Source organism: Nyctereutes procyonoides, unplaced genomic scaffold, assembly GCF_905146905.1.
Source record: "Nyctereutes procyonoides isolate TBG_1078 unplaced genomic scaffold, NYPRO_anot_genome, whole genome shotgun sequence".
NCBI classification, from domain to species: Eukaryota; Metazoa; Chordata; class Mammalia; order Carnivora; family Canidae; genus Nyctereutes; species Nyctereutes procyonoides.
Genome location: NW_026575131.1, coordinates 19,661,455 through 19,679,480, shown reverse-complemented (window position 1 = coordinate 19,679,480; position 18,026 = coordinate 19,661,455). Strand labels below are relative to the sequence as shown.

At 47.1% G+C, this 18,026-nt stretch overlaps 1 pseudogene; it reads right to left on the bottom strand.

The window, feature by feature from the left end:
* Positions 1–12,823: 12,823 nt before the first annotated feature.
* On the bottom strand, positions 12,824–17,245 carry LOC129521655 (threonylcarbamoyl-AMP synthase-like; annotated as a pseudogene).
* Between the last annotated feature and the right edge of the window lie 781 nt (positions 17,246–18,026).

Here is an 18,026-nt window from a genome sequence, read left to right as displayed (position 1 = left end):
GGCCCCCCTCCCGCCCCCGCGCCCGCCCGCCCGCCCGCCCTCCGCCGCTGGGGCTCGAGCTCCGGCCGCCGCCGCCGCCGCCGCCGCCGCCGCTGCCAGTCTCCGGACGAGACTAGTCCCCGCCAGCGCCGCCTCCGCCGAGTGACTGACGAGGGGCGGGGCCGGGCGCCGCGCGTCACGCGCCGAGCGGCCAATGGGAGCGCGGCGGCCGGCGCCGCGAGGGCGAGGGCGGGGGCGGGGCGCGGGGGAGGGCGGGGCGTGGCGGGCGTGGGCCGGGCCGTCGGTGTGCGTGCCCGGGAGTGTGTGCGCGCTGGGGGCGCGCGTGCCTGCCGGTGGCCCGGCGGCCCGGCGGCCCGGCGCGGCGGAGCGTGCGAGCCCGGCGGGGCGCACGTGGCCGCGCCCGGGGAGCGGCGCGCCCGCCCCGCGGGGCTGTCGCGGGGACCCGGGCCGCCGGGCCGCCCCCGGGGAAGTAGTTCGGCGCAGTAGTTGGCGCACGCCACCGGGGCTCGCAACGGCCGCGCCGCTTGCAACGCCTCGAGGCTCGTGCCCCGGGAGCCCTGCAGGGCCTCTTTCTGTGGGCCCGTGGGCCCCCGCGCCCTTCTGCTGCTCCGCCACGCGCGGCTTTGTATCCGCCTCTGCTAGAGCCCCGAGCCCCCTCCCCGGCCCCCGACGCCGGGGGGGGGGGGGGACTGTGCAGAAAGGGCGTGGCACGGCTGCAGGGTCCCCCCAAAGCCCGACGCTGAGCTCGGGGGCGCCGACTCCCTCCCCGCCGGAGCCTAACTAGGGCGTTTCCCTAGGGAAGTTGCTGTTCAAATCCCGGCGGCCACGTGCCAGCAGCCTAACCGTGTGCCTCCGCTCCTTCGCCCGCCTGCAAGGTGAGGCTAAGCAACCTTCCTCCCAGGACCGTTTGGGAAATTCGGGTACAATCCACCAAAAGCACGCAAGTCAGTGCCTGGCGTTGAGGAAGGACCAGTCCAAAGTATTGGGTTAAGAACTATCGTTAAGGGGGTCTGGGCTGAGCGCCGAGCGGCTCCCCCAGCTTCAGAAGATTCCTGAAGGCAAGGAACAGGTAGCAAGCAGTAGGGAGTATACCCTTTGCTTTCTGCCCAGCTTCAGGAATGCTCGCCAGATTGACTTGAACGTGACTCAGGCCCCTTTGCCCTCAGGGAGTCGGGACCCTAGATGATTAGATAAAAGGTTCGGCTGGGCGGAAGCTCCGGGGTAGGGGGTAGGGGGTAGGGGGTAGGGATCTGGTCAAAGAATGATGCCAGAAGTTGGGAGGTGGGGATAGGGGTGTGGAGGGAAGATAAGACAGGCCCACGGCATCTACTGAGATATATTTATATGCAAACACAAAGTGGGTTATCAGGACTGCCCCCTGGAAGGGAAACCTCGCCCAGGGAGGCACGAGACCAGACCCGGGGAAGCTCACCGAGCCCGAATCACCCAAGGAGCAGGAAGTCCTAGGATCATTCCAGGGAACAGAAAGGAGAATAAAAGAGGGAGGGAATGAATTGTGTCAACGATAAGCTAGATCAGCACATGCTGTCCTTTGCAGGCAGGCACACCCTGGAGAGCCAGGAGGGACAGCAGGATTTAGCAAGGGTCAGCAACCTGCGGGGGGCCTCCCTGGCTTCCGCACCCCTGCTTTCTGAGGAAAGGAGGGAGAAAAGGAGGAAAGGAGAGGAGGGAGACGGAGGGCCAAAGGGGCCAGAAGAAGCCAGGGGGCATGCACACAAGCCGTGGCCCAGTGCCCACAGCCTTGGCCTCTGGTGTCTGCCTGGCTTCCTCCCAGGACTCCACCCCTGGTATGAATGAAGGTAATGAAAGGAAGGGGGCATTAAGAAATCCCTAGAGGAGTGGCCTCTGTGTAGGGGAACTGGGTAGCTGGGAGCTGAGATAGTGGAAAGGAGACTGACTTTATTATATACACGAAATAAAATGCATACATACATCATTTTTCAGCTCCGTGAATTTTTATAGATATCTACTATACCTCTGTATCCACCATCCGGATCAAGATATAGAACATTTTCATCCTCCCAGTAATTCCCCCTCCCCTCAGGCAACCTCTATTCCAACTTCTGTCACCAAAGATCTGCTTTGCCTGTTTGAGTGTCGTAGACATGAGTTAAATGATACGGTATTCGTGTATCTACTCAACGTGATATTTGAGATATTCCTCTATCTTGTTGCCAATTATCAGTAGTTCCCTTTTATTTGCTTGCTTAAGTATGTGGAATTCCATTGCAAACAATGTCGTTATCCCTAAGAGATTAACTTTTCTAGTGCATTTTTAAAATTCTTTGACCTGTTTCACCTTTTCAAAAAGCAATGTTTTCTTTTTCTTTCCTTTTTTTTTTTTTTTTAATTGTCTTTAAAAAAGAAGCTCCAGAATAGAGAACTAATTTCTAGGAACATATCAGACCCACACATCACCATGTGGTTGTAACTGTAGAGGCTCTAATTTCGTTCCCTTGTTGGAGGTAAATATCTACTGAAAGTCTCCTTGTAGGCACAAGAGCCAAACAAGACTACTGGAGCAGTGTGCTATAAAATACCTTGGCTCAAGGCAGCACCACTACCACTCTGTGTGGGGAACAAATCTTCCTCTGTGGTGTTGCCTTGAACCCCTGTGAGGTGTAGGGATGAGTGGGATTTGACAGACAGCACCTCCCCTGCTCCTCTGTTTCCTATTTTGAACTTCCATTTCCAGTTTCATCTGAAGGAAAGGTTCTACTGCTTTAAAAACTATTTGAAATCCATGGTCTTTAGAGTAGACACTGGTTAGAAGCACTCCCCAAGAAGTGTCCGATGTAAATGATTCCACAGATACACAAGACAGAAGAAAAGACCACTGGCTTCTTTTGCTGTTCCTGGAACACTCATGTTCCCCAACCCAGGGCCTTTGCACCTGCTATTCTGTCTACTTGGAATGCTCTTTCCCTAGATAACCACATTCTTAGCTGCCTCACTTCCTTCAGGTTTTTGTTCAAAAGTCACATTCTCTGTGAGGTTTTTCCTGGGCACCCTATCTAAACATATCGCACACCAACCCATAACCTGAAGCCTTAACTACTTTACTTTTGTCCCCCTTGACTACTTGACTTTCTTCTCCTTAGCACTTACCACCATCTACGTACCATGTAGTGTACTTATCTTGTTTAGCAGATCTTTGCCCAGTAGAATATAAGTTCCATAACAGCAAGGATTTTTTTGTTTTTGTTTTTTTTGTTGTTGTTGTTGTTGTTGTTTTTCTCCTTCCCACTATTCTACATAAGTGCCCTGAAGACTGCCTTGTAAGCAGGCATTGAAGGAGTAGGGCCTTTATCCCAAGTGCCATGGAAGCCACTGACGAGTTTACCAAGAATATTTGTCGCACCTGAGACTGTTTGTAGTTTGCCTTAATAAATGAGATGCTGGGAGAAAGCAGCATCCCCCTGGAGGGGGAGGTCGTGAAGGACCTTTAAAATGGCCTGATAGTTGGAGCAGGAGGGCAGCTCCAACAGCTTCCTTTCTTTTGCTCAAGAAAGAAGCAAAAATGACTGGTCCTCACCAAAGAAGGGTCTGGAATGTTATCGACTCTGCTGCCTTCTGCCTTTAAATTTGCAAGTGCTACTTCTAGGCAGAAAACCTACATACTCACTAAGTGTAGGACTTTGAACCTTAGGAATATCCAGTAAAGCTATTATAAACAAATGAGAGAAAAAAGTCTTTCTCTAAATATCTCCCGATTTATCCCACCCCATCCATGTTTCACATTCTGGTCTGAGTCCCAAACTGAGTTTCCGTGTGAGGTTTTCACCGGTCTGCAGTGAGGGAAAATAAGTAAACTAAGGGCAAATGTATGAATACTTTCCTACATTCAAGTAAATTATCAACAATTGATTATTGGGAAAGAGTATTTTTTATAATGAGATCATGTCCTTCCAACTTTTTTCTTTTCTTGCAAGGTTGAATAATGTAATGCCCCCTTTCCTCCCCCCGCACCTTTTTTCTTTTCTTTCTTTTCTTTTTTTTTTTTTATATTTCTAGGTTTATTAACTTTTTGGCTTGTTTATAGTTGAGTGAGAGCATCAGATTCATGCACTAGACCAGTGTAAGAAAGAATTCGATATTTCTATCTTGAACTAAAGACATAATACTCTTGTAGAAATAGTGCCAGACCCCTTCAAATACTCTTGCTTTTTTCTGTTTCATCATTCTTGATGTAATAAATAAATGCCTTTTTTTTTAATAGAGGCAATAGTAGACATTAGTTGTCTTTCTTAAAATGTTCTCAATTGGCCACATCACAAGGTGACAATTCTATGTTGACTTCTTTCTTTTTAAGTAATCTCTACACCCAGTGTGGGGCTCAGACTCACAACCCCAGGGATGTGCTTAAGGGAGGGTTTCATCCAAGAGAAGAACAGCAAAAGGGAATTTGGGGAGAAGATGGAAGCAATTTACATATTGATTGTGGAGGTGGCTACTGACTGCTCTACAGACTGAGCCAGCCAGGCACCCTTATGTTGACTTTCTAACCTTCTCTCCTCACCATTTTATTCTTGACATTTTAAGCATACCAAAATCTAAATGATTTTAATGAAACTTTCAGTGGGAGTGTTACAGAGAAGAGGAAGGGGAAAACAGCATGATTTGGTGACTAACACAGCCACCCAAACAGGACAGAAACTAGGAAGGTTAAGATTTCGACCCTAATGGCTAAGATTTAAAGCCCTACTTTGCACTCAATGTTCTTCAGTGCTTAAGGGAAAACATTGTTTCTCAAAGCAACTAACTGCACATAGTGTTTCAGGAACTGGGGGGAACCTAGCTTATTTCACAGAAAGACTCAGGCTTGTGCTGGTATCACTGGGGACATCTGCAGAGCGATACTAAGGATAGGATTAACATCTGAAGAAACAGCCCTGGAGTCAGAGAGAGGTGGAGCTCCCCTGACCATCTGTGTTTGAACCTTAACCAGATTTTGCAACCAGCCAGTGTCACCTGTGCACGTGCTTATCAGAGCTATGAAGTTTTATTGATCTGCTTCTGGCACAGTAGGAAATATCACCAGTCAAAATTGTCCTGGGTTATAGCTCATGCCATTAATAAATATTAATTCCAAATAGATCATAGACCCAAGTGTAAAACCTATAACTATAAAACTTCTGGGAGAAAAATACAGGAAAAAACCTTTGTGCCCTTGGATAGACAGAGATTTCTTAGACGTGATACAAAACATGTGATCCATAGAAGAAAAAGTTGATAGTTCAGACTTTATCAAAATTAAAAGCTGTTCTTTTTAGAAAGATACTGTTAAGAAAATGAAATGCCAAGTCAAAGACTGGAAGAAAATATTTGCAAAGCACGTATCTGATAAAGGAATCATATGCAAAAATATATGTAGAACTTTTACTATACACTGAAAGATAAGCAACCTAACAAAACATGAGCAGAGGATTTGAATGGACATTTTGCCGAGAAGGATATGTGTCTGGCTAATAAACACATGAAAAGACACTCAGCATCATTATTCATTAGGAAAATGTGCATTAAAAGCACAATTCGATACCACTGCACATTAGAATGGCTTAAGTCAAAAAAATCCTGACAATCCCAAGTGCTGGGGAGGAAGTGCAGCGACCCTCACAATGCCAGTGGGAGTGCAATATGGTACAGTTCCTCTGGGATGACGGTTTGGCAGTTTCTTATAAAGTTAAACATACACTTACCATATGAGCCAGCAATCCTACTTCTAGAAAGTTACTAAAAGAAATAAAGACATATGTTCACACAGAAACCTGTACTCAGATATTTATAGCAGCTTTATTCATATCACCCAAATCTGGAAGCAACCCAAATGTCCTTCAGGCTGGTGAATGAGAAACAAAGAGTGGCTCCACCCCTACCATGGAATACTACTCAGCGAGAAAAAGGAACAAACCACTGACATATGCAACACAGATGAATCTCCAATACGTTATCCTAAGTGACAGAAGCCGGTCTCAAGAGGTGCCGTACCGGGTGATTCTATTTATATGACATTCTGGAAAAAGGCGAAAGTCTAGGGATGGGGAACAGATCCGTGGTGGCCAGGAGTTGGAGGTGGAGGGAGGGTTTGATCCAAGGGAAGAGTAGCAAAAAGGGATTTGGGGAGAAGATGGAAGCAATTTACATCTTGATTGTGGAGGTGGCTACAAGACAAAATGCACCTGTCAAAACTCAGATGTATACACCAAAAAAAGTTTCATGATATATAAATTACACTGACTAAATCTGGCTTTTGATCCCTCTGTCATTCTAGAATGGAAAATTCCTCAAGCCTCTCCATTCCATATTGCTTGCCCCCATTAAGAATATTAACCACAGGAGGTAGCATTCCGTAGCTGAGCTGTGTGCCTAGCACTGTGGGTAATCCTGTGCTTTCCTGAGTGTTCTCCTTAGTCATTCACCTAGTTAGTCAGGCCCTGATTCTTAGAATCATCCTTGACTTCTCTCTTAACCTTATACCTAACATTCAGCCCATCAGCAAATCTTACACACTTGATCTTCAATACACATTCTAAATCTGACCACTTCTCATTGTGTCTGTTGCTATCACTTTAGTCCAAGCTAGGATCACCTTTCAGCCACCTAAATGACCTCCCTACCTCTCCTCTTGCTCCCTGCACCTGTCTGGATGTGCTAGGTTATGCCCAGAAGTGGCATGCCCACTACAGGCCAGCTGCAGCTCTGTCCCGTAGCTCATCCCTCTAGAACCCAGGCTGATGGAACAGTACTTGAGCAGTGCTGGTCACAGAAACAGGGGGAAAGGAGTTCTGGAGAGAATTGTACTGACACCTAATTAATAAGTGACACTCCTGACTTCTGTTCCCTGGTCACAGCTCATGGCCCCACTCAGCGACAAGAAGTGCAGCCACCACGTGCCCAGGAGGTGGAGAGCAGGAAGTATGTGTCCGTCAGCTTCATGATAACGATATTTCTTCAAAGTCTCTTCTCCAAACAGTGGTCAGAAGGCTGTCCATGACAAAGGCAATCCCCTGCTCAAAATCCCCTAAGGACTTCTCCTGACACTTAGATTAAAATCAAGAATCTTGATCCTGGCCTTCAAGGCTTTACTGATTTCATCCAGTTCCCACCAAGCTCCAGGCACACTGGCCTCTTGTGGTCTCCCGCCAAGCCCAACCACCTCCTAGGGCCTTTCTATCTGTTCGCCCCACATATTGCCATGGCTCCATCTTTCTCATTGTCTAGATGTCTGCTAAATGTCCCCCCTTCAGAGAGGAACTCCCTGACTGAGATAGCAGACACAGCAGAACCCCCAGTCAGTTTCCCCCTTATCCTGCTTTATTGTTCTTTCCATCATCGCTACGCCCTGGCATTACATGTTGTATTCTTTGTTTTTGCCTGACTCTCTCACTAGAGTTTAATTTCTATCTATCAGGACAGTGAATTTGCTTTGTTACATTCTGTATCCCTAGTGCCTAGAACAGTATAGAAAATGTTCCTCCAAATAGTATTGTGGAATGAATGAAGCACTTTTACATCTATTACCCCCTTGAAGCCCCAAAGGACCCAGTGAGGTAAGAACTATTGTTATCGCCTTATTGGACAGTTGAAGAATCTGAGTCCGGGAAGTGATTTGCCTAGAGTCAGGGACAGGGTTTGAGTTCAAATTCAGCATCTGATTTTGCAGCTCCACCTCTTTTTTCTTTTTCTTTAAAAGATTTTATTTATTTATTTATTTATTTATTTATTTATTTGAGAGACAGAAAGAGACAGAGAGAGAGAAAGGAAGAGGGGAAAATAATCTGAAGCAGATTGCACTGAGCACAGAGCCTGATACCAGACTGGATCCCAAGACCTTAAGATCATGAGCTGAAACCAAGAGTCAGACACTTGACTAAGCCACCCAGGCGCCCCCACCTCTACCTCTTAATTTCTGTCTTCACTGTGCTGCTTCTGAAACACAGCTTTCATTGACAAAGAACCAGCCAGTTTGGGAGGTTGCCTGAGGAAGGTGAAGTTCAAGCGACCCTTTCTGACAGAAGGTCCCAGGGTCCTCCTAAAGACAGAGAGATTTTCTGGCTCTGGTATACCTAGTTCAGGAGCCCACATTATAGTGAGTTCTTGCCGAATCAGAAAAGACATGTGTGCCAAAACCCAGGGAATGAGTGATGCACTTTGGCACTGCTCCATTTGGGGCCTTAGGAATATGCAGAGTGAGGGTTCCCTGTGATAGTGTGATTTCCTTCATTGATTTGACGATATCTATTGATGCCTTGGACACAGAAATTGCTTCCCCAGCAGCTTGTCCTTGATACTTTCTACCTTTAGAATCAGAGTCACAGAATTTGGAGGCTAAAATGGAGAGTCAAGACAATCAATCTAGCTACTTGTGTCCTTTTAGCTCAGAGGCAAAAAACCTTGGGGGGGAGGGCATTGAGATTACAGAGGGCTTTCACACATGCCTCTCCTCCGTGAGAGTTACCATCGTCCATCTTAGAATGAAGATGTGCACACTGAGGCTCATGCAGGATACATGACTTGCCTAAGGCCGTAGACCCATGAGCAGTGTTTTTTTTGTTTTTTTTTTTTTTTTTTTTTATTCATGAGAGACACAGAGAGATAGGCAGAGACATAGGCAGAGGGAGAAGCAGGCTCCCTGCAGGGAAACCAATGGGATTCCGGGATCATGCCCTGAACTGAAGGCAGATGCTCAACTGCTGAGCCAACCAGGTGTCCCCAACGAGCAGGTTTTAAACTTTCAAAACCTGCTTTTCTGATGGCAAGCTCCCTCCACTTTCCCACAGAGGGAACCCATGGAACCCAAACATCCTGGAATTCATTAAGAATTGAATTAAGAACGAGGCTTTGGGCAGCCTGGGTGGCTCAGGGGTTTTGCGCCACCTTCAGCCCAGGGCCTGATCCTGGAGACCCGGCATCGAGTCCCACGTCGGGCTCCCTGCATAGAGCCTACTTCTCCCTCTGCCTGTGTCTCTGCCTCTGTGTGTGTGTGTGTCTCTCATGAATAAATAAATTAAACTAAAAAAAAAAAAAAAAAAAGAGGCTCACCCACAGGAACGTCTAATGTTGGAGGTCTGTTGATACATTGTCATGGACTGAATTGTGTTCTTCCTCAAATTCATAGAGTAAACCCTAACCCCCCAGGACCCCAGAATGTGACTGCATTTGGAGACAGGGCCTTGAAAGCAGTGATTAAGTTAGAATGAGGCCTTTACACTGGGACCTAATCCAATGTGACTGGTTTACTTACAAGACAGGAGAAACATGAGGGATGTATGCACACAGAGGAAAGGCCATATGAGGACCTAGTGACATAGAGGCTGTCTGCAAGTCAACCAGAGGCCCTTGGTGAAACCAACTTGCTGACCATCATCTCAGACTTCCAGCCTCCACAATGAGAGAAAAATTTCTGTTAAGTCACCCAGTCTGTTGTATTTTGCTACAGCACCCCATGCACACTAGTAGGACACGTGTCATGAGTTTGTAGGTGGCTAAAGAGAGGCCACCCATGGGATAGTGATAATCAACCTGCATGGAGTGCTTGCTCAGGTGTGCTGCTGAAAGCTTCAGATGCTTTCATGAATGAATGCTAACAAAAACCCCATGAGGTGGGTTCTGTGAAGGTGCCCTTTTTATGAATAAGGAATGTAAGACAAAGTAGAGTCACAGCCCTGAGTTGCACATCTGTAAAGTGGCAAGGCTAGGATTCAAATCCAGGCAGTCTGGGCTCCCAAGCCCTTGTCCTAAAGGATCTAGTTGAGTTAGTCATCATTCCCATCTGGAAGATGGGAATCTGGAATCTGACACTCAGATACTTGTCCAACATCCCAGAGCCAGGGCATGGTGGAACCAGAATTCCAAGTTCTTTGCATTTCATCACAAATGGAATCCCTGGAACTCAAGAATCCTGAAAGTCATTCAATGGAGGAAGGGAAGGGACCCAACCTGAAAGAGCACAAGCAAAAAAATCTATGTATGCACAAACTGAATTTGTCGGGGGAGAGGCATGTGATATAGAAGTTTGGGCCAACTGAAGGGTGAGGGGAGAGGGTAACATGGAGCCAGAACCTGGGAAGCCTGGGAAGAAGGGAATGTAGAAATCAGAGACCTTTGAGGAGCACAGAGTCCCCCAACCCCTCTCTATGCCCTCTCCCTGTTGCTCCTGCCCATGCACAGAGAAGTAAAGGATTTTGCCCCACGCCACCTATTGAGGCAAGCATTCAGGTGTCCTTGACTTTCAAGACCACTCCCCCTCTTACTTTCATTTCTAGCTTTGATAGCTATTTACAAGGCATCTCCTATGGGCCTGATACCAGAGGCTGATAATACCAGGATAAAGGACATGGCAGGCCTTGGCCCCTGGAGCACACAATCTGGAAGAAATGGGTACACATGCAGATCATTTCCAGGGTGGTAAGCACCCTGATGGCCAGGTGATCATAATTATCAGTGTTCTTTTTTTTCTCCTTTCCCAAGCAGTTTATTGGGCCTGTGCTCTCTGTCTTAAGGAAGAAATCTGACAGAGTAGAAGAAAAAAGGACCTGTCAGTCTCGGCCTCTTGTGTTCCATAATTCTAAACTCACAAAGTTCCCCTGGGGGCAACCCAGGGCGTGTAGGGGGATAAACAAATGTCCCAAAGAAGGAAGTGGAGGGGAGCGCTTTTTTCTAGACAAGAAAACTCTTCACAGGTGCTGGCGGAGGGAGAGAAGACAAGGAGTTAATTAGAGGGAGAGAGCTGAGGCCCAGAGAGCAAAGGGTGGGGGTGGGCAAGAAGGCAGCAGGACCTCAGAGCAGGTGCAGTGGTGGTACTATCCATGCGGACAATGCCAAGGCTGCCTTGCAGATTCTAGGGACCCAGTATGGACTAAGCATTGCCTCCATGACTCCTCAACTTCAAGGGACCGTGAAGACCAGGAGTGTCTTTATGGCAACCTGTGATGAACAGATGCCCCAAGACCAGGCAGGAACCCCTCTCCCCTCAGCACTGCGACACTAGAGTATCTAGAACTTAGATTCACCCCTAAAAAAAGGGGAGCCCCAGACTGATGGAGACTGACTTGGGATAGGGTTCAAAATACAAATCAAGATGAAAGAGATGAAAATAAGGAAAGATATGCCTGGCATGCCTGAAATGTATGCCCGCTACGTTGTAGGAGAGGCAAACCAAGGTGCACGAGAACATGCTGGCCAGTCAGGATAGTCCAGGGAGGCCTCAGAGAGGGCATCCCAGGCCCAGGGAACCATACTTGCAATGACACTAAGGGGCAGTGGCTAATGGACCACAAGGAAATCGGTGTGTTGGAACTACAATGATCAGAGCAGAGGAGGTGACAGTACAGAGAGGTGAGCCCTGCCTTGATGCAGCTTACACACCTTGCACATTGACCAGAGTTTATCTTGAAGATAAGGGTAGACTATTGACACATTGTAATTAAGGAAGCTAGAAGATTAGTACCGAGTTTTAAAAATCTCCTTGGGAGCAACATAGACGGTGGTGACCTCTCAAAATGAGAAAGGGTGCAGAAGGACAGCAAAGATGGCAAAGAACTGAAAGGGACAAGGAGAGGGTTAATGGGAAAAAAGAATAAGACATCTTCAAACAGAATCTCTTGGACTTTTTTTTTTTTTAAGAAAAATAAGAGATTTGTTTTCCTTTTTTTTGCTTGCAAGCTGGGGAGGGGCAGAAGGAGAAGGAGGGAGAGAATATTAAGCAGATTCTATGCTCATCGCAGAGCCTGATGCAGGGCTTGGTCTCATGACCCTGAGATATGACCTGAGCCAAAACCAAGAGTTAGAGGCTTAACCGAGCCACCCAAGCACCGCCCCCCCCCAATATTTTTCTTAATTTGGACCTCCCTACTCCCACCCCCTCCAACTGAGCTCACTTCCTACCATTAGTCCAAAATGAGGACTCTCTCCACCGGGCATTAAAGCACAATCTACCACCTGCCCCCGCCCTGCCCCCCCCCCCCCAGTTCAGAGGAAATAGTGTTGGGCCTGAGGCTCAACAGTCTTTATCCTAACCTGGTCCCAGCTTCAGATGCACAAACACGTGCCTTCTCTAGTCACTGGAGACTTTTAAACAGCACCAGCTGGTGCTCTAGCTGATTGGGACCTTAAATGCCACTACCCATCAGAGAGGAGGCTCTGACTAGATTCCAAATCTATTCTTTAAATTATTTTTCAAAAATATTTTTTTAAAAAGAAATGTATTAGGGGGCGCCTGGGTGGAGTCAGTTAAGCATCTGCTCTCAGTTCAGGTCATGATCCTGGGGTCCTGGGATCAAGCCCTGTGGCAGGCTCCCTGCTCAGCGGGGAGGCTGCTTCTCCCTCTCCCTCCAACCCCTTCCTTGTGCTCTCAAGCCTGCTCTCTCTAATAATAAATAAAATCTTAAAAAAAAAAAAAGGCCATCCTAGGAATATTCTCAAGTAAAGTCTCTAGTGAGATTTTGGCTGATATATGAAATTACAGATAACACATAAGACCCCCCCACCAGGCGTGAGACTAAACCCCAGCTTGGGGCCTGGCCTACAATGTTCAGAGAGATATGTTGCCTTAAGGAGTTGGACTAGTGATGTTGCAGCCCTCCTGGTCTCTGTAAATGAGGTCTTGCCAGTCACCAGCGGACAGACACAGAGCAGCCAGCTTCAGTCCTTGGGCCCTTCCTTTTACCAGGATTCGCAAGCAGGATCCCTGTTAGGGAGGAGCACGTACTTCTGTTCAAGGCTGAATGATACCAAACTTGCCAGGTATAGACACGTTAACTTGACTTGTCCAAGCAATACTCATGGCTCTGGCCATCCTCAATTAGTCAATGACCAGGGACAGGTGAGGGCAGAAGTACAGGAATTCCAAGACATTCTGAGAACTGGCCTAAGAGCTGAGGTTGGCACTGATAATAGCAAATGGTGCTCCAAACATCTGGGCCAAATCCTACATGAAGAAATGGTCAGGAATCGAGATCCCCATAAGAGAAATAAAGGGGTTCAGGTCCTTAATGAGCTTCTCCGAACATCACAACACCAGGGCCACTGGTCTTGGTAGAAAGTCTTTCAGGAGCCCCTCAGGTACTCTCACATAGCATAACCTGAAGATGTCGGCCACTCAGCCCAGGCAGATGGCCAATGGCTTGGCCTTGCTGTGGCTCTCTAGGCGGTATGCAGTGCTAGCCATGCAGGACAGGCCATACAGTATTTTGGTGGGGATGGCCATGATGGTGCTGGGGCACAGCTTGGCCATGGCAGCCCAAAGTACCTTGGTCTAGAATGCATGATCCTGGCTGTTGGTCCACATGGCCTAGCTCCTGGGGAGCTGCAACAGCCACACCCTGCCTCCCACTACCTGAGCAGGGATCTGCGCATACAGAGGAGGACAGTTAACTGCTCAACCCCAATATGGTCCTCAGCCACCTGCAAATCTCCTGGACTTAATTCATGATTGGACTTTGGGGGTGAGGCACAGGGAGGAGTCAAGGATGATGCCCAGGTTTCTGACATGGGTGAATGAGTCAACGATGGTGATATCAATAGAACTAGAGTAATAGGAAGGGAGGCTGTTTGGAGGGTGGTAATATTGAGTTGAGCTGTAGATATGATGAATTTGATGTACCACTTAGGAAGCTTTTAGCAGCAAGTAACAACAAAACAAAACAAAAACCCATACACACAATAAGGAAATGTATTATTTATAATATAGTTGGAAGCCCCTGTCCTAGGTGAGATTTAGTCAGCTGGTCATTAAGGACCCAGGTTCCATCTTCTCTTGTTGAATTTGACCTATTTCTCATGGTTACAGATGGTAGTCATGAAGTCATGACTCTAATATTACAAGGCACAGCAATATCTAGGAGAAAAGAAACCATCATTCATGTGTCTATTTAAGAGCGAGAAAAACTTTTCCTAGACATTTGCAGAAATCTCCCCTGCAAAAAAAAAAAAAAAAAAAAAAAAAGAAAAGAAAAGGAAAAGAAAGAAAAAAAGAAATCTCCCTTGCCTGAGTCACATGCTACTCCTTAAGCAATCACTGGTTTCAGCCAATCATCCACCACCCCTACAAGTGACTGTGGCACATGCAAATGGAGATATGTTGGAAACGGTTGGAAATGAGGAGCAGAGGACAGATTTTGGCTGAAGATAGCATAGAGGTGCTATGATGAAACCTGTGGATGTGCTTCTGTGGGCACACAGCAGAAAGAACAAGGAGCCAAACACAGAACTCCGGAGAATACCTCTATTTAAGGGGCTACCCGAGGAATAAAAATTGCAGCATTTAACGGTTGAGAACTTGACTCTGGATTCAAACAGACCTAGATGGGAAGTCCAGTCCTGCTGCTTATTAGCCATTGACTTAAAAGGTGAAGATCACTCTGAACCTTCATCACTCTGAGCCTTACTTTTTCTTGTCTATAAAAGGGAACCAGTAAGTACCCCCTCCCAGAGCTGCTGTGAAGAATTGATAAGAAAATGCCCACAAAACCTCGCATGACCACAGCCCACAGCAGCTGCTTCTAGCCATTGGTGTAGAAGAGAAGCCTGGAGAGTGTCTGAGGAGTGAAAGGGGAAGCCGGAGGATAACCAGGATGGGATGGGGTCATGGAAGGCACAGAGCAAGAGGGTTTCAAGGAGGAAAGAGTGGGCAATTATGTCATCTGCTGAAGAGAGGTCGGGTCAAAAGTGGACTACAAATGCCCTTTGGATTTAGCAATTAGAAGGTCACTGGTACCCTTGACAAGAGCACTTGGAGTGGAGTGCTGGGGTTGGGAGCCAGGAAGCGGGGGGTCAGCAGTCAAAACCAGAATTCAAGTTGCCTGGCTGCCAACCAACATCAGCGTTCTCTTCACGATGCCAGGAGCTGCTTCGTTTTGAAAATTCCCATTTTAAGTCATGCCTCAAAAATACTCATTTGGAGAGCAGTAAACAGTAGGATTCTACAATCTGTGAACGAAACGGCCCCTCTTCATCATTTTTAATTTTTTTGTGGATAAAGCGAAGGTGGTTGTTTCCTTTCATTAGAAATATGTTGCATGCTTTTGGAGGATTTGTGTTTACATTACCATTTTATTGCTATCTGGTTCTTTTTTTATATAACATACTTTGCAACCATAAAAACAAACAAACAAAACAAACAAAACCCAAACAACATATGTGCTTTGCATTAAATTCAGAAAGTTCAAACCCCTCACTCTGTGCACATTTTCGAGGCAAAGTGTGGGACTAGGAAAACCCTAGGAGAAACATGCCGTTTGACAAATCCCCCTTTAAGAAATGATTAGCAGTTGCTTTTGAGACCGGTTTGGTCATACGGATCATGTTTGTCAGGGCTGTCATTAAAAGCCTAATATTTTTCCCATTGCAGAATGTCTCCAAGTGATTCAGACGTGGGCAGAGGCTAAGCACGGTCAATTTCGTGACCTCCCTCGTGCTACCCACCCCCTGTCCTGGCTATCTCAACTCCCCAGTGGATGATCTCTTATCCCTAGCAACAACTGCAGCTGCTACTGTTTCTTGACTCTGGCGAGGAAAGTGGGCTTAGGGCCAAGTCTACTGTCCAGGGCTCCCCGTGGAAGATGCTAGAAGAGCACTATACGCCCTCTCACCATCAGTGACCCAAGTTCATCACCTCGGCCGCACATCTGGATTGCAACACATGGAGTTCAAAGGTCCAGCATGTGTGTCTGCACCTGGCCTAGCTGTTTAAACGGAGCTGACCTCAAACCAAACACCAGGTTCTATGCTGTTATTTATGCGGAGGCTTGGATGCCAAATATAAATATTCACTTCGGCATCTTCTCCCCACAGGACTTTGTGACTAAAGAATGCATATTAACCATCTATGTGCCCAAAAAGCTACCCTACTCTTCTCTGAGTACAGAACTCCTCTCAAAAGAAGGCTGATCTCCTTTCTGACCATTGTGAATGTTTATTTGTTTAATAGTATCCCGGCTCCTTTCCACCATGGGGTTTGCTATAGCCTCTTGCATTTCAAGCCATCGGGTGGTGGGCATGTTGCAGATGTGGTGCTTCCCATCCCCGGAAGAGGCTTCTGAGCAAGGACCATATGTTATTAAGACCTCTCAGAACTCATTGCCATTGCTGGGAGCACAGTCAGGGAAGAGAGAGGCAAAACAGGGCCGTGAAGCAGATGTGTGGGTCCTCAATGCCCAGCAGCTCTGAGCTCTTCCTCCTCTTTGAAGTTGGCTAAGGAAGATGGATGAGTATGTGTGTGGTGGGTGTGGCTGAGAGCAGCCAGGGGCAGAACAGGTGTAGTCGTTTAAGGAAAAGGTAGATCATGACATTCCTGGGCACAGGAATGGCCCTAGTTTTTCTGTTTCTAGAGAGAGACCCGAAGATACAGAGAGCACGATTTTTTTTTTAATTTTTAGAGACAGAGAGGGTATGAATGTGGGAGCAAACCATCGGGGAGGGTCACAGGGAAAGGAGGAGAATCTTAAGCAGACTCCGTGCTGAGCACAGAGCCCAATGCAGGGCTTGGTAGCAGACTCTGTGCTGAGCACAGAGCCCAATGCAGGGCTTGGTCTCGCCACCCTGAGATCACAAACTGAGCCAAAATCAAGAGTCGCTTAACCCACTGAGCCACCCCAGCACTCCCAGGGAACATGATTTCATTTCCACAAGTATATATTACCAAATTGATTCTAATATCCAATATAGTAAGTGCTGGGGGGGCAGGGGCACGCACAAAATACTATGGAGTTAAGAGAAAAAAAGACTCTAACCTTGACTGGGATACTAATAAAAGATTCACAGAGAGAGAAGCATTTGAATGGGATGATTGAATCATTCCTTCCTTCAACAAATGTTTATTGAGCCCTGTATGTGCCAGCACCACACTGGGCACTATGCAGAGAACAGACAAGGTTGCTCCCATCAGGGAGCTCACTCTTTCATGAAGCTATACTATATGCCTAGTGGGTGCCAGGCCCTGGGAGATGCCCTTTTTGAGATAACATTCTGTTGGAACAGATGAGACAATCAGACAAGTCACTTCAAGACTATACCAAGGGTATTATGATCAGAGAAGGACAGGCGGCTAAGGGATGATAAGGGGGGGACTTGGTTTAGTTCAATGGCTTGCAACCGGGGGAGGGGGTGATTCTGTCCTCTGGGGAAAATTTCACAGTGTCTGGACACATTTTTTTGGCTGTGGAAACTGGGAGAGGCGGGTACTGCTCACATCCAGCAGGTAGAGGCCAGCAATGCTGCCAAACATCCTACAACAGACTCTACAACAGAGAATTATCCAACCCGAAATGTCAATAACGCTGAGGCTGAGAAACTCTGGTTTAGTCCTTGGCTCGAGGAATGCTTTGGGGAAGAAGTACAGCTTGATTGAGAACTGGAGGATGCTAGAAGTTCAGAATGCTGGGGAATAGGAGTCCAGCATCTAATCAGAGTTTTAAATAATGAGGAGAAAGAGTCCCACCCAGGAGCTCTAGCTGAGAATGCAGGAAAGGCAGAGGGGAGTTGGTAGGAGATAGAACACAAAGTCCAGTCTGTTCCCAGAGTAACTAGAAGGTTTTTTGTGCCGTTTTGAAGTGTGCACTTTATCTGGAAGGTGTGATGGCTAATACAATCTCCCCACCCCGCCTCCTTGGAAAATTTTAGATCTGGTGACATGATTCTGTTTGTTTTTAGAAAATCCACTCTAACAGCAATGCAGATGATTAGAAAGGGGGTGAGGTGGTGGGTTAGAGGCATGTGAGAGACTTTTGCAATACAGAAATGATGACTGGAGGCCATGGCAGTGAACATGGGGAAGCTGCAACAGACTCCTGAGAATAGAGACATTTTTATTCTTGATGATTAATTGAGTGTTGGGAAAGAAGGAATTGCTTAGGATGACTGAAGTTTCTAGCTGAGGGCTAGTGTGAGTGGTGAGGTGTGTGAAAGAGGAGAAGTAATTTGTAGGGGACATAGTTCAGTTTACAAAACGGTGTCGATGGTCCTGTGGGGACACCCAAGTGGACACATCCTGTTCACTGGGAGAAAAG